Genomic DNA, 13,429 nt, shown 5'->3' with positions numbered 1-13,429 from the left:
TGTGGAAATGCCCATTCTATTGGGAGTTTGTCAAGTACAGAATAAAAATAAAAGTTACCTTTTAAAGAAGTTTCTACTTCTCTTTCATGGCCATCCTCGCCTTCATATCCCTGCTCCCTTCTTCTGGATGTGTCCCTCATAAAGCTGAGCTCACTGTAGACAGAGCAGGAGATTAATAGGATCATCTGTTTTGAGTGTGAAGGGACCTTGGAGGTCAACCAGTTCACTCTCTGCTTTTGACAAATGAGGAAACTAAGGCCCAGAGCCATTATGTGACTTCTCCAGGGTTACAGGTGGCAGAGATGACACAGTTTCTTTTTTTTTTCCCCTTTTTTGGAGAGGGGAAGGCAGGGCAATTAGGGTTAAGTGACTTGCCCAAGGTCACACGACTAGTAAAGTGTTAAGTGTCTGAGGACAGATTTGAACTCAGGTCCTCCTGACCCTAGGGCTGGTGCTCTATTCACTGTGCTACCTAGCCACCCCCTGACAGTTTCTTGAGCTGTCCTTCCCATTGTTATCTCTTTGGAATTCTTCACAAGTGTAGAGTCAGAATTTCATTTATTAGAGTCTCCTGTTTCATGAGAGCTGGGATTGGGGGAGGGGACAGAGGAATGAGCACCAACTGTGTGCTAAGCACATTACAAATACGGTCTCATTTGCTTTGAGACAGTTCTACCACAACACATGCTTTCTCATTTGACACACCTGGGTGGTGGCTACTCTTATTGTTTCCATTTTACAGTTGAGGAAGTTAAGGCAGGTCAAGAGAGTTGCTTAAGAGACACAGCTACTAACCAGATTTGCAGAATTGCAGTAGCTCCAAAGAAATGTGAGATGCCCAATACCCTGTCATGTGTTCCATTCCATAAATCTTAAGGAGGTTTTGGTTTTGTTTTTTTTGGAGGGGGGAAGGCGGGGCAATTGGGGTTAAGTGACTTGCCCAAGGTCACATGACTTTGTTATTACTTTGTTAAGTGTCTGGGGCTGGATTTGAACTCAGGTCCTCCTGACTCCAGGGCCGGTGCTCTATTCACTGCACCACCTAGCTGCCCCTCACAATGAAAATTTTTTAAATTAGCTTTCAAGAACCGGTTCAAGCTGGCTCTAGCATGTCCCTACCTCTGTCCTTGTAAAACTTTTGCCTTCCCCTACCCCATCACTGAGGTGCCCTGCAGTGAGAAGTATGGAAGGTGGGGATTCCTATCCACAGCCAGGAAGAGAATCTGGGTCCTAGGCCCAGAAGGTGGCCTCTTTTAGGATTACTCATGCCTTTCCTTCTCTTTCTGGAGAAGCTGAAGATGACTGTACCAGAGGCCCAGTGAGGCTGAGTCTAAGAGGTGCTTTGACACTCCTGGTGGCCATGACCCATCTATGGCCATCTTACCAGAGACCTCTATGCCGGTGGATCTTTTGCCCTGATTCTTTCTTCCCTTGCTCTGTCCATGTTCACGAGGATCTCAAATGAAGCCTTACTTGGTAGGTTTGCATCTGTCTTTAAAAGGCCCATTGCTTTAGCATTACTGGCTAGCCTGACTCTTCTATGGAAGCCCCTAAACCCCCCTAAAGAGCCTCAACAGGGACAACATCTATGAGGGGAAACACCAGGCAGAGCAGATCCTTGGCTCTCCTGAGTTTCCTCTTCTCTTGACCCCAACTGTTGTGGTTTAAACCCAGAGACGCCAAAAACTGTTGCAGTGGGGGCTCCGTCCACCCAAAACTGTTGGGGTTTCATGATGTGTTGTGGTGGAACCATCTCAAAGAATTCAGAGTCAGACCACCTCTAATCCAAGTACAGGCATTTATTGAGATGCCTCTCATGAAGCCGGCTAAGTTCCAAGAGGAACCAGCAAATTCAGAGAAAGCAAGAAGGAATTTTATAGGGTAAAAATGCAATTACACAATCAAAATTTACATAGGAATATAATTGTTATTAAAAAGGCAGGAGGGGGTAGCTAGGTGGTGCAATGAATAGAGCACCAGCCCTGGAGTCAGGAGGACCTGAGTTCAAATCCCACCTCAGACACTTAATGCTTATTAGCCATGTGACCTTGAGCAAGTCACTTAACCCCAATTGCCCTACCTTCCCCCTCCAAAAAAGAAAAAAAAGGCAGGAGGAGTTTGTTAAGGGATTAGGTAATGGAGGAGGGGTCCCACCTATGGTTCAGTGGTTGAACATTCTGGTCCTGCTGCCCTCCAATTGGCTAGCTATTGTGGTCCTGTCTGGTCAAGACAAATAGTTTGGTATTGTGGCCCTCCCTGTCTTGGGCTAGATGGATGATGTGATTGTGACTGAATACAAGAACACACCTGTTTTTGTGGAAATGAGTCTGGGGGCAGTGACCAGGAAGAGGCAGGAGCTGGGTTCCCATCACATGGACACACCTGCTGTTCTGTGGGAACTAAGAGTTCAAGGACACACCTGTTGTTCTAGTGAGGCATATATGGAGAAGTTAGGACATTGGTGGGGGTGGGGGGTTGGGGGTGCTAGGTAGGTTCAGTGGGGCCTATGATGAAGTTAGAATATTGGGGCTGAGGGCAGCTTTATTAGGAGGACTGAGGCGGCCTCAGCTCTGGCTACAGCACCACTATCCCTGGCCTCCAGAGACACTCACATCTCCCTGGATCTGGTTCTGTCCTTCCTTAAATTTCACCAAAATAAAGCTAGGATTTTTTTTTTCCAAAAAGAAACTTTATTGAGTAGTTTTCTTTGGGGGGAAAGGGAAGCAAAACAAAAGAGAAAAGAATAGACCCTATAAATTTGCTGAACAGAGAACTTATCCTATGAAGATCAGAGTCTAGAGAGGCAGCCCATGAAGACCAGAGTCCTATCCTATGAAGTCCTTATCCTATGAAGACCAGAGTCTAGAGAGGCAGCCCAGGGTGGGAGATAAAGAGTTGGTCATGGGGGATTCTCCTCCTCAGAAGATCTGGCTCCAATGGAGGCCTGCCTCTCACACATACTGGTCATCCAGCTCTGGGAGCCGCTGGGCAATCCTTCAACTCTTTCAGATACAAAGTAAGCATTGATTTGCATGGGTAACGGAACTTCCTCACTGGGAGCTTCCCACATCAGTGAAATCCCTGGACTCTTAGGAAGGAAGGAAGAACAAAAGAAGGGTGGAAGGATAGGAAGAAGAAAGGAAGGAAGGAAGAGAAAAGAGGGAAGGAAAAGAAAGAGAGAAGGAAGGAAAGAGAAAAGGAGGGAAAAGAAAAGAAAGAAGAGAGCAAAGAAGGAAGGAGGGATGAAAGAAAAGAAGGAAGGGAAGGAGGGAGAGAAGAAGAAAGGAAGAAAGAAAGAAAGAAGAAAGAAAGAAAGAAAGAAAGAAAGAAAGAAAGAAAGAAAGAAAGAAAGAAAGAAAGAAAGAAAGAAAGAGAGAGAGAGGGAGGGAGAGAGGGAGAGGGAGGGAGGGAGGGAGGAAGGAAGGAAGGAAGGAAGGAAGGAAGGAAGGAAGGAAGGAAGGAAGGAAGGAAGGAAGGAAGGAAAAGGAAAAGAAAGCCAGTCATGTAACTAACCCAAAGGTAAATGAAAATCCAGATGTATTTTTCCCCATCTGAATTTACAGAGCTTCCCCTGAAATCTGCCCATGATTCATGGGCCCACAGTAAAGAACCTTACACTAAGTTTTCGGTTCCTTTCTAAGGGGTGCCTCTGGTTCTCACCTCTTTAGCAGAGCAGAGATGTCTGATAATGCTTTGGCCCAAGTGAATGAGCAGCTCTGTCCTGCCTCAGTTTACCACTCCCTTGCTCTCTCCCCTTCCCCAGGTTCTCTTTAGCAATGTCTCCCTTTGAGCCTCCTCCATCCTCCCTCTCGAACACTAGTGTCCAGAAAGGGATCATTCCAGAATCCTATCATAGTTGGGGCTTCTCCATCCCAGGGGTCTGGAAGTTTCCATAGGAGGACGCAGATGAAACAGTGTATAAGACACCCCAGAGTAAGCCTGTCGTGATCTTCTCTAGGGCAGAGAGAGGACAGGAAAGCCGTACTGTCCCAAGCATGCTCTGTAGTAAGAAGTCACACACTCTGCACCCCTTGGTATGCAAAATTTTCTTCCTAGATTTCTTCCACTGTCCTTAAGTCTGACTTCCTAACTATGCTTATAACACAGGCAGCTGCAGTTGCCATCACCAGAGATGCAAGTGTCTGGTGATTGGGACTGTCAGTGGCCACCCGGATAATCTAATCCCCAGAGATGGGGGCTAGAGCAGAAGGAAGTAGAATCCTGAGGAGGATTCTGTTAGCTACTGTGCCTCCTGTAAGGAGTGGTGAGCTGGAGGGGAAGATAATTCTCTCTCTGCCTCTGTCTCTTTCTTCTCTCTGTGTTTCTGTGTCTGTCTGTCTCTGCCTCTCTTCTGCCTGTTTCTTCTTCTTCTTCTTCTTCTTCTTCTTCTTCTTCTTCTTCTTCTTCTTCTTCTTCTTCTTCTTCTTCTTCTTCTTCTTCTTCTTCTTCTTCTTCTCTCTCTCTCTCTCTCTCTCTCTCTCTCTCTCTCAGGTGTTGGTAGGTGGTCCAGGAATTTCCCCCTCCACTCCCACAGGTCTGGAGGGCAAGTAGGAAGAGGTGTAGGACATGGCTTGAGGCAGATGGTTCTCTAGGGCCATTTCACCGACTTCTTCCCATTTGTGCTATTATCACTAGAAGTGATCACAGTATGTTAAACATCCAAGTCTTGTAAATGCAGGGGCCAGGTGGGGTGGGGGAGAGACCCAAGAGAAAAGCTCCCCTATAGGTAGGGCAGGGGATCATAAGCTGTGAGCAGAGAATAGTTTTTCATTTTAATATTTTAAGTGATAATTAATTTCATTCCCTACCTAGATTAATTTGAGACCTGGTCAGCACTGGCATTTAAAGTCACATCTGCAGGCTGAGTAGCTCTAGTGGTCAGGGAGGATATTGCACCTTTTAGAAAATCTATCCCATATATACCCGTGAGAGACTGGGCTTGAGGTTCAAGTAGAACATCGTCTGGTGGACATCTGGGATATTGCATTCCTTTGAAGGATAAATACAGTAACATGGTCCTGTGGGCCGGAAGAAACAGTGCTAAAGTCACATAACTCCAGGGCACCAGGGAAGGGTCTACAAGCGCTATAGAGATGCCAAGTTATCACGATGATTCTACAATATCAGACATTTTTTCCCAGTTAATTTTTAAATTTATTTTTGGTACCTCGCTCTCTCCCCACTCTGCCCTAGAGAAGGTCACCATTTGACACAGATTTCCAATAGATATAAAACCATACTATGTGTACTTCTGCTTATTGGTTCTGTCTCTGAAAGTGGATAGCATCTTCCTTCAGAGTTGATCGGAGTATCTATAGTATTCGGAATAACTTGGTTGTTCACAATTATTCTTCCAATAGTATTACTGTTACCGTATACAGCATTCTCTTGGTTCTACTTGTTTCAGTCCTCATTATTTCCTGCAAGTCCATGTTTTTCTAAAAATCAATGTGCTCATGATTTCTTACAGTTTAGTAGAATTCCTTCACAATCACATACCACAACTTGTTTCAGCCACTCCCCAGTTGATAGGCAGCCCTGCACTTTCCAGTTCTTTGCCACCAAAATAGAGCTGCTAGAGTATTTTATAATATATAAGGGTTGTTTTTTTTTTTGTTTCTCCCTGATCACCTTGGGAAACAGACCTGCTTGTGGTGTTGCTGGGTATACACAGTTTTATAATTCTTTGGACATAATCGCAGATTGCTCCAAAATGCTTGGATCAGTTCAGTTCCACCAAACAGTGTGTTGTGTCCCAATTTTTCCGTATCCCTCCAACATTTGTCATTTTCCCCTTATATCACTGTAGCTGATCTGATAGGTGTGAGAAGACACCTCAAGGCTGTTTTAATTTGCATTTCTCTAATCAATAATGATTTAGAGCATTTTTCCTATGACTATATATATATAGTTTTGATTTCTTCATCAGAAAACTGCCTGTTCATATGCTTTGACCATTTATCAATTGGGGATCAAACATTAATTTTAATATGTTTTTTAAAACATACATTTTGAAAAATCATATTAACTATAGACAGGTTTTTCCCAATAGTAAGAAAAGAGATCTTTCCTTCCTGACTTCTTTTTTTTTTTTTTTGCTTTTTATTTGGAAGGCAATTGGGGTTCAGTGACTTGCCCAAAGTCACACAGCTAGTAAGTGTGTTAAATGTCTGAGGCTGGATTTGAACTCAAATTCTCCTGACTCCAGGGCTGGTGCTCTATTCACTTCGACACCTAGCCGCCCCTCTCCCTGACTTCTTTCACCATAAGTATTGTCCTCAACCAGAATTGTCCTCAATTCTCACCTGATAATGATTGGGTTTCCTACCTCTCCAGGTTGCCTGGGCTTTCCTCCCTCCCCATTCAAATGTCAATCGAAAATCCCCTCAATCAAGTGAAAAAGTATCCTTCCAAGCAAATCTCCCCACATCACTCTTGTATGTACTCCCCTCCATCCCTGGCTAGGAATGCATCATCTGGGGCCAAAGAACATGGCCAAAATTCTGGTCTTCAATCCCATCTTGCCAAAGGGTTGTTCATATCCCAGAGCTTCCTTTCTCTTCCAAACTACCACTCAAAAGGCCTTTCGTAGCTGAATCTCTAGAACCAGGTTCCAGACTTCTTTTGAGGGTTCCCTTTATTCCTGCATTAGTGAGTGGCGATATCCTATAAGTCACATCAGTGGATCTCTTGCCTTCCACATTTCTTGGAGCTTTTGTGAAGTGAAACAGCATCTTTATCCAGCTATGGAAACTGCAATCTTCCTTCCCTAGGTCACAGGTGCACTTAGAAATTTGGTATTAAATCCAGCCCCTACCTTAATCTGCCCCTTTCTCAGGGAATCAAGGTATTTTACCATTCTCTCCTAAAGACCACTCAAGTACATCGTTGGAATTTCTTTGTAGCTGGTGTTGGGGTGGTCCTTTCCCAAATATTAGGGGAATCCTAGAACATAGAATGAGGCAATCTAGCCCCTCATTTTACAAACAGGAAAACTGAGACAGATCTACAATCCTCCTCTTTTCAGGGCATCAGCACTTTGGTGATATTATCTAAATCTTACGATTGACCCCAGAGTTTTATTGCTAGATACAAATCCTCATATTTCCCTTCAATATTCTTTCTTTCATTCCCCCTCCCCCCTTCCTTTTGTTCTTATTTTTGAGGGTGGGGTGGGGAAGAGACGATGTTCCTCCCCTCTAGTCCATCTTGCCCTTGCCCCCACCACTGGAAAAGAAAAAGAAAACCCATGTAACAAATATGCACAGACAAGCAAAACAAATCCCCCTACTGATTGTGCTAAAAATGTTCTCTTCTTCACCTTGAATCCATCACCTTTCTGTCTGGAGATGGGTATTAGGCTTCATCCTTGGGCCTCTGAAATCCAGGCTGGCCATTTGGTGAGAGTTCTTGAGCCTTTGGTTGCATCTGGTTATGACTGTAACTAATAAGCATTAATTGCAGATGAGGAAACTGAGGCTGGGAGAGGTTAGGTGACCTCTAGCCTAGAGATGGCCCCAGTACTTCCTGTTACCTGATCCTTGTGCCTGGAGCCCACAACCCTGAGAAAGGGCCTAACCCTGGGCTCAGAGCCTCTGGCTGAGGGTCCCTCCTGGAGAAGGAGGTTCAGGGAAGGCTTCAAAGAAGCCATATTCTGGGGACAGTGAGGTATACTATTCACTGGAAGTAATGGCTGGACTGGGAGCCAGATGGCCTGAGTTTGAATTCTGGCTCTGATACTGCTATCTGGGTGACCTTGAGCAACTAATTTACACTCAGTCTCAATGCTTTGTCTGTAAAATTAAGGGATAGGCATCAGTTGGGCAATGGCGGAACAAGTTGTAGTATATGAATGTAACGGAATACTATTCTTCCATAAGAAATTATGAGCAGGCAGATTTCAGAAAAACCTAGAAAGAGTTACATGAACTGATGCTGAGTGAAATGAGCAGAACCAGGAGAACACTGTACACAGTGACAGCCACAGTGTGTGATGACTGACTTGGACAGACTTAGCTCTTCTCAGCAATGACAGGACCTAAAACAACTCCAAAAGACACATGATGGAAAATGCCGTCCACATCCAGAGAAAGAGCTATGGAGTCTGAATGCAGATCAAAGCAGACTGTTTGCTCTCTGTCTTTTTGGTTTTTGTTTCTTCTCTCTCATGGTTCCTCTCATTGGTTCCAATTCTTTACAATAAGACTACTGTGAAAATGTTTGATAGGAATGTATATGTGGAGCCTATATCAGATTGCATGCTGTCTTGAGGAGGGGGAGGAAATTTAGAACACAAAATCTTATGGAATGAATGTTGAAAAATAAAAATAAAAAACCAATTAATTTAAAGATTAAGGGATAGGACTATACGACCTAGAGGCCATCTCTTTTGGCTCTAGATCTGTGACTGGCCTCCCAGACTTACTCTTAGCCTTGTAAGGACCAGCTTTCCTTTAGCTCACAGAGACATCTATCTAGGTGGTACAGTAATTAAGAGTACTAGACTAAAATCCAGAAGATATGAGTTCAAATCCAACCTCAGGCACTTACTAGCTCTGTGACCCTGGGTAAGTCACTTAACCTCTGTGTCAATTTCTTTATCTGTAAAATTGAGATACCTCCTTCCCAGGGCTGATGTGGGGATCACATGAGCTATGTCTATAAGCATTTAATGAGCGCCTACTACATGCCAAGTTGTGCTAAGAGTGGGCATACTGCTGACTTTGTAAAGTGCTTTGTAAACCTTGGGGTTCTGGATAAATGTTAGCTATTGATATTATAGGGGAGGAGGTAGAACTGAGGTCCTGGGACAGCAAATGACTTGACCAATGTCACACACTCAGGTTCTGGGAAATGGAAGATGCTTGGGACTCCCCACTCCCAGTTCTACCTATACCACACAGGTCTCTCCTCACCCCACTCCCAAATAGTCCTGGGAACCTGGACCCAGGGCTCAGAGGACAATGAAAAAGAGGCTGAGGGGAGTCCAGCTGCCTCCATAGCATTTGCAGAGGCCTGGCCAACAAACATCTTCCCTGGTCCATTAAACTTAATGAGGCATTTTATCATCGGGCTGGCCGTTAAGTTATCACTATGTTGCTGAGATGTGTTAACATAATTGATGTCAGTCGAAGGGTCTGAGAAATGTCTTGTTTTCTAACAGTTTAATCATTGAAACATGGGAGACACGTCCCTGGATGTAATTTTAATGTCTAATCAGCCAGCGCAAAAAGATGCCCCTTGCCAACTCTGCTCCTCTTCCAGCCATGGGGGGCAGGAGCCCAAGGTGGTCTCGTGTTTCTGTGTTCACAGGCATCTGTGTCAGACTGGGTGTGTTTGTGCCCATGGCACACTTAGCTCCCAGGGTTTCTGTATAGGGTTTTTCTGTGATTATCCTCTCACTCCCTGCTGAGTTGGCGGTTGTCCGTGCCAGAGCCCAAGGGAGCCCTGTCTGCAGCCCAGGGCTCTGCCAGGCGACTGTCCGGCCAGGGCAGTGGGTGATGCTAGCTTAGACTTGGTGCTACTGTCTCCAGAGGAAACCCTGGGGGAAAAGGGGAGTTGGCTTCCATGGAAACGAGGGGAGGGAGAAAGGCATCCTAATCAGAGTAAGCCCCCGCCAGTTTGAAGGGCAGAATAGGGCTGAAGGAGGCACCCCTGCTACCCTCACCCCCTCACCCCAAGTGCTCCTCTAGACCCGCTGATGATGCCTGCCCCCCCCCCCCGCAAACCAGCGTGCCCACAAATACACATTCAGAAATAAGGTAACTGATTTGTGATTCAAAATATGCTTCAAGAAACTCTACTATTAGGGCTGTAGAGGGGACTGAGCAGCCAGGATTTTCCCTGCTAAGCTGAAGAACTACTTCTTAACAGCCCACGCTGATTTCTCTGATCCTGGATCCTCTGGGAGAGGTCTGCCCCCTAAAGTTGCCACTTCCTTCTCTGGGCCTCAGTTTCCTGCTGGGTAAAAAAGAATAGGAACAAAACAATTGATATTGAAGACTAGAAAATTAAAATGACCAAGCCTAGGCAGGAGAAAACGAAGGGGGATGGGTGCAGCACACTGACTGCCCCAGACCTTTCTGGCATCTCGGTTGATTTTGCAGTCTTTCTACTCCTCTTTTTTGTTCTTTATTTTGGGGATACATTATAGCAGGAAGTGATTTACAAACAGCAGAACAGATTTTTTTTGAGGTCCCTTCCAGCATAGAGTCGGTGGTGATTAGCTTCTGGGAAGGAGTCAGAGCTGCCAGACCTCCCCTCTCCCCACCCCCGCCCGGCCCCCCCCCCCCGCCCGGCTCCCCACCCCCCGCCCCAGTCCCCACCGTATCTCCCCCTCCCAGCGTGTTCGGGAACATCCCCCGCCCGAAGCCCCATTCCGGGAGACCCAGAGGCCGCATTAAGAGCTGATTCTGTCCCCGGGCCTTCGAGCACGCACGCGGCCGGGAGGAGGGGCCCAGGGGCCTGAGCCCGGGCTGGGGAGAATCTAAGCTAGCGTCCTGGCTGATTGCTCTGAGCGATTCAGCCGCACACACCCTATCTGGCCCCCGGGGCCCCCCTCTGCCCAAGCTCGGCGTGCTCCGCAGGAGGCAGCGCCTGCGAGCCGAGCTTTGTGGCCAGCTCAGCTTCAAACCCAAGCCGCTCGGGGCTCCTCGTTAGCCCGGCCGCAGGGGCTCCGGGCAGACTGATGGCTTGACGGCTTGGACCATCTGAGCCTGGGCCTAGGGGCACCGGGGTCATTTTGGAGGCGCCCCGCAGGGCTCGGGGCAGACCGCGGGGGCGTCTAGCCCTCCATCCTCACTCCCTCGACCCTCTCTGCCTCCTGCAGTTCTAAACCATTTCGGTCTGATCTGACCCCAGACTCGCCGTAGCAATGGTTCGAGAAGCGAAGTCAGGGTGTCCCTAAGCAGGGCGGGCCCACAGCTCCAAGAAGCCCTGGTGTGTATCTCACCCAAAGGCTAGACGTGGGTGAGGGCAGTGGGCACAGTTTTGATTAGCGTCTAGGGGATGGGGGACCCCAAGCTTTTATGGGCGGGGGTGGAGTGGGGAATGGTCTCTTCAGGCTCCCCTTCCTTGGTGCTAGGCGAATTCCAGTCTGCAGTTTTGGCCAGGCAAACCCTGGGCGCCGGGATGTAGCCGGTCCAGCGTCCACTAGACCACTACGTCAAAAGATCTGAGTGGCAATTTGCTAAGCCAAAAGAAGCCAATTTTCCTATTATTGCCACGTCCTTCCCTAGGGGCCTCTGTTCTCTCACACACGGGCCCTAGTGGGGCACCCACACAATCCTAGGAGGTCGAAGTGGAAGGGACGCTCTCTAGTTCAACTGCCTCCGCACCCCACCCCCCCCAATTTTACAGATGGGGAAACTGAGGCCGAAGTGGAGTTGCCCAAGTACTTTCTATGCCCACACTTTTGTTCCATGACTGGGGAAGGGATAGGTAGGGCCCAGCTAATACCTGATATCCTCACCATAGGTTAACCAATAGCTAACAGCTACCTTGAAAGGGGCTAGCTGTAATCCCTGTTCATCCATACACGTGCCAGCTGGAGATCAGTTTTCTGTTCTCTTCGGGGAGTGGGGGGGGGAGGAATGTTCCTAGTTATGTGCAGACAATGGGAAATGGGACCAACCATCAATGGCCTAGGGGAAAGGATCTTTGGAAGGACCTTTCTATTCCCACCCAGTTTGTGATTGGGGTTGGTGACCTTTCTCAGGCATATTATATGGTAAGTCCAGTTCATTTCCATTAATACCAACAATCAGTTGGTGTGGTCCCTATCTTTCCTGCCACTTATGGAGGGGGAGATACTTTCAGGTGTGGTAGGGGGTGGGGGAGTGTAGAGGGAGGCTGCCTGCTTCCCTTTGGTTCTCATTGGGACAGAGGGAAACACAGCATGGGCTCCCATGGCACAGCCTAGGTTGGGGCTATGAGCCAGAGCACCCAAAGGTTGTGGAACTAGCCAGTAATCTGTGGAGAGGCTGGGGTAGGGTGTTAAGGAGGGATTGGTGGGAAATGGATCAACAGGGCCCAGGATGATTATGCCTTTAACCCCAGTAGAAAGTAGTATTTGAGACCGTAGTTTCAAATTCCGGCTCACTTGTTCTTTCATTCAACAAACATTTATTATAAGTGCCTATGGGAAAAGGCACTGTGCTAGGCTTTGGAGATACAAAGACAAAAATGAAACAGTCCCTGCCCTCAAGGAGCTTACATTCTAGTGGAAGGAAACGACATGTACACAGATAATACAAAATATATATATACAAAGTAAATACAGAGCAATTTCAGTTGGGGGGTGGGGGGAAGCAGGATTAGGAAAGGAAGGCCTCGTGTAGGAGGTGGCACTTGGGCTAGGCCTTGAAGGAAGCTAGAGATTCTAAAACTGAGGAGAGAAAACATTCCAGGCACCGTGGCCAGAGACAGCAGGTCATGTATGGGGAATGGCAATGTTGGCCAGTTGGACTGAAATGTCAAGTCAATGAGGGGTGTATTGTGTGAAGTCTAGAAGGGCTATAAATGCCAAACAGTTAAGTCTGCATTTCATCCTAGAGGTGATAGGGAGCCATTGACACTTACCAAGCAGGGGAATGATAGTCAGACCTGTGCTTAGAGGATATCCATTTGGCAGCTATGGGACAGATTTGGAGGGGAGGTGGTGAGACCACTTAGAAGGCAATTTCAGCAGTTCAGGTGAGAGGTGATGAGAACCTGAACTGGGTATGTGGCCATGTGAGTATCGAAAAGGGGTCAGATGTGGGCTGTGTGGAGGTAGAAAGGACAAGATTTGGCAACTGGTCAGATACGTGGGGAGAAGAGCTGAGGGGAAGGCTGCAAACCTGAGCAACTTGGAAGGAGAGTGATGCCCTCAACAGAAATAGGGACATTAGGGAGATGATTGGGTTTAGGGGAAAGAGGAGTTCTGTTCTGGACAGAGGGAGTGTCAGGGGCCTGTGGGGCATTCGGCCAGAGAGGGCAGACAGAGAATTGATGCAAGACTAGAGCTGGGGAGAGAAGTCAGGGCGGGAGAGATTTAGGAGGCATCTGCATAGAGAAAATGGATCCCTTGGGAACAGAGATCACCAGTAATAGTAGTGAAAGCTGACATCTCTAGTGTTTTTAGGCTTTGCAAAGTGCTTTACATAGAGCATCTCATTTGACCCCCATAACAACCTGGTAAGTTAAGTGCTATCTACCCCATTTTACAGATATGGAAACAGGTTCAGAAAGGTCACTGAACAGCATGCACATCTTCACACATCTAGTGTTAAAAGTGGGACTGTATCGTTTTTTCCTGTCTTCCAATTCTAGCACCTTTCCCCGTCCGACTGTGCCTGCTTCACTGTAGGGACGAAAGAACCCAAGACAAGCTGAGGGACAGTAGTTAAGGGCCAGACACAATCAGGAGAGTGAAACTACATAAAAACCC

This window comes from Petaurus breviceps, unplaced genomic scaffold, assembly GCF_028583685.1.
Source record: "Petaurus breviceps papuanus isolate PSGF00001 unplaced genomic scaffold, PetGlider_PUasm1.0 90865, whole genome shotgun sequence".
NCBI lineage: Eukaryota > Metazoa > Chordata > Mammalia > Diprotodontia > Petauridae > Petaurus > Petaurus breviceps.
Note: the sequence above shows the minus strand (reverse complement) of the source record.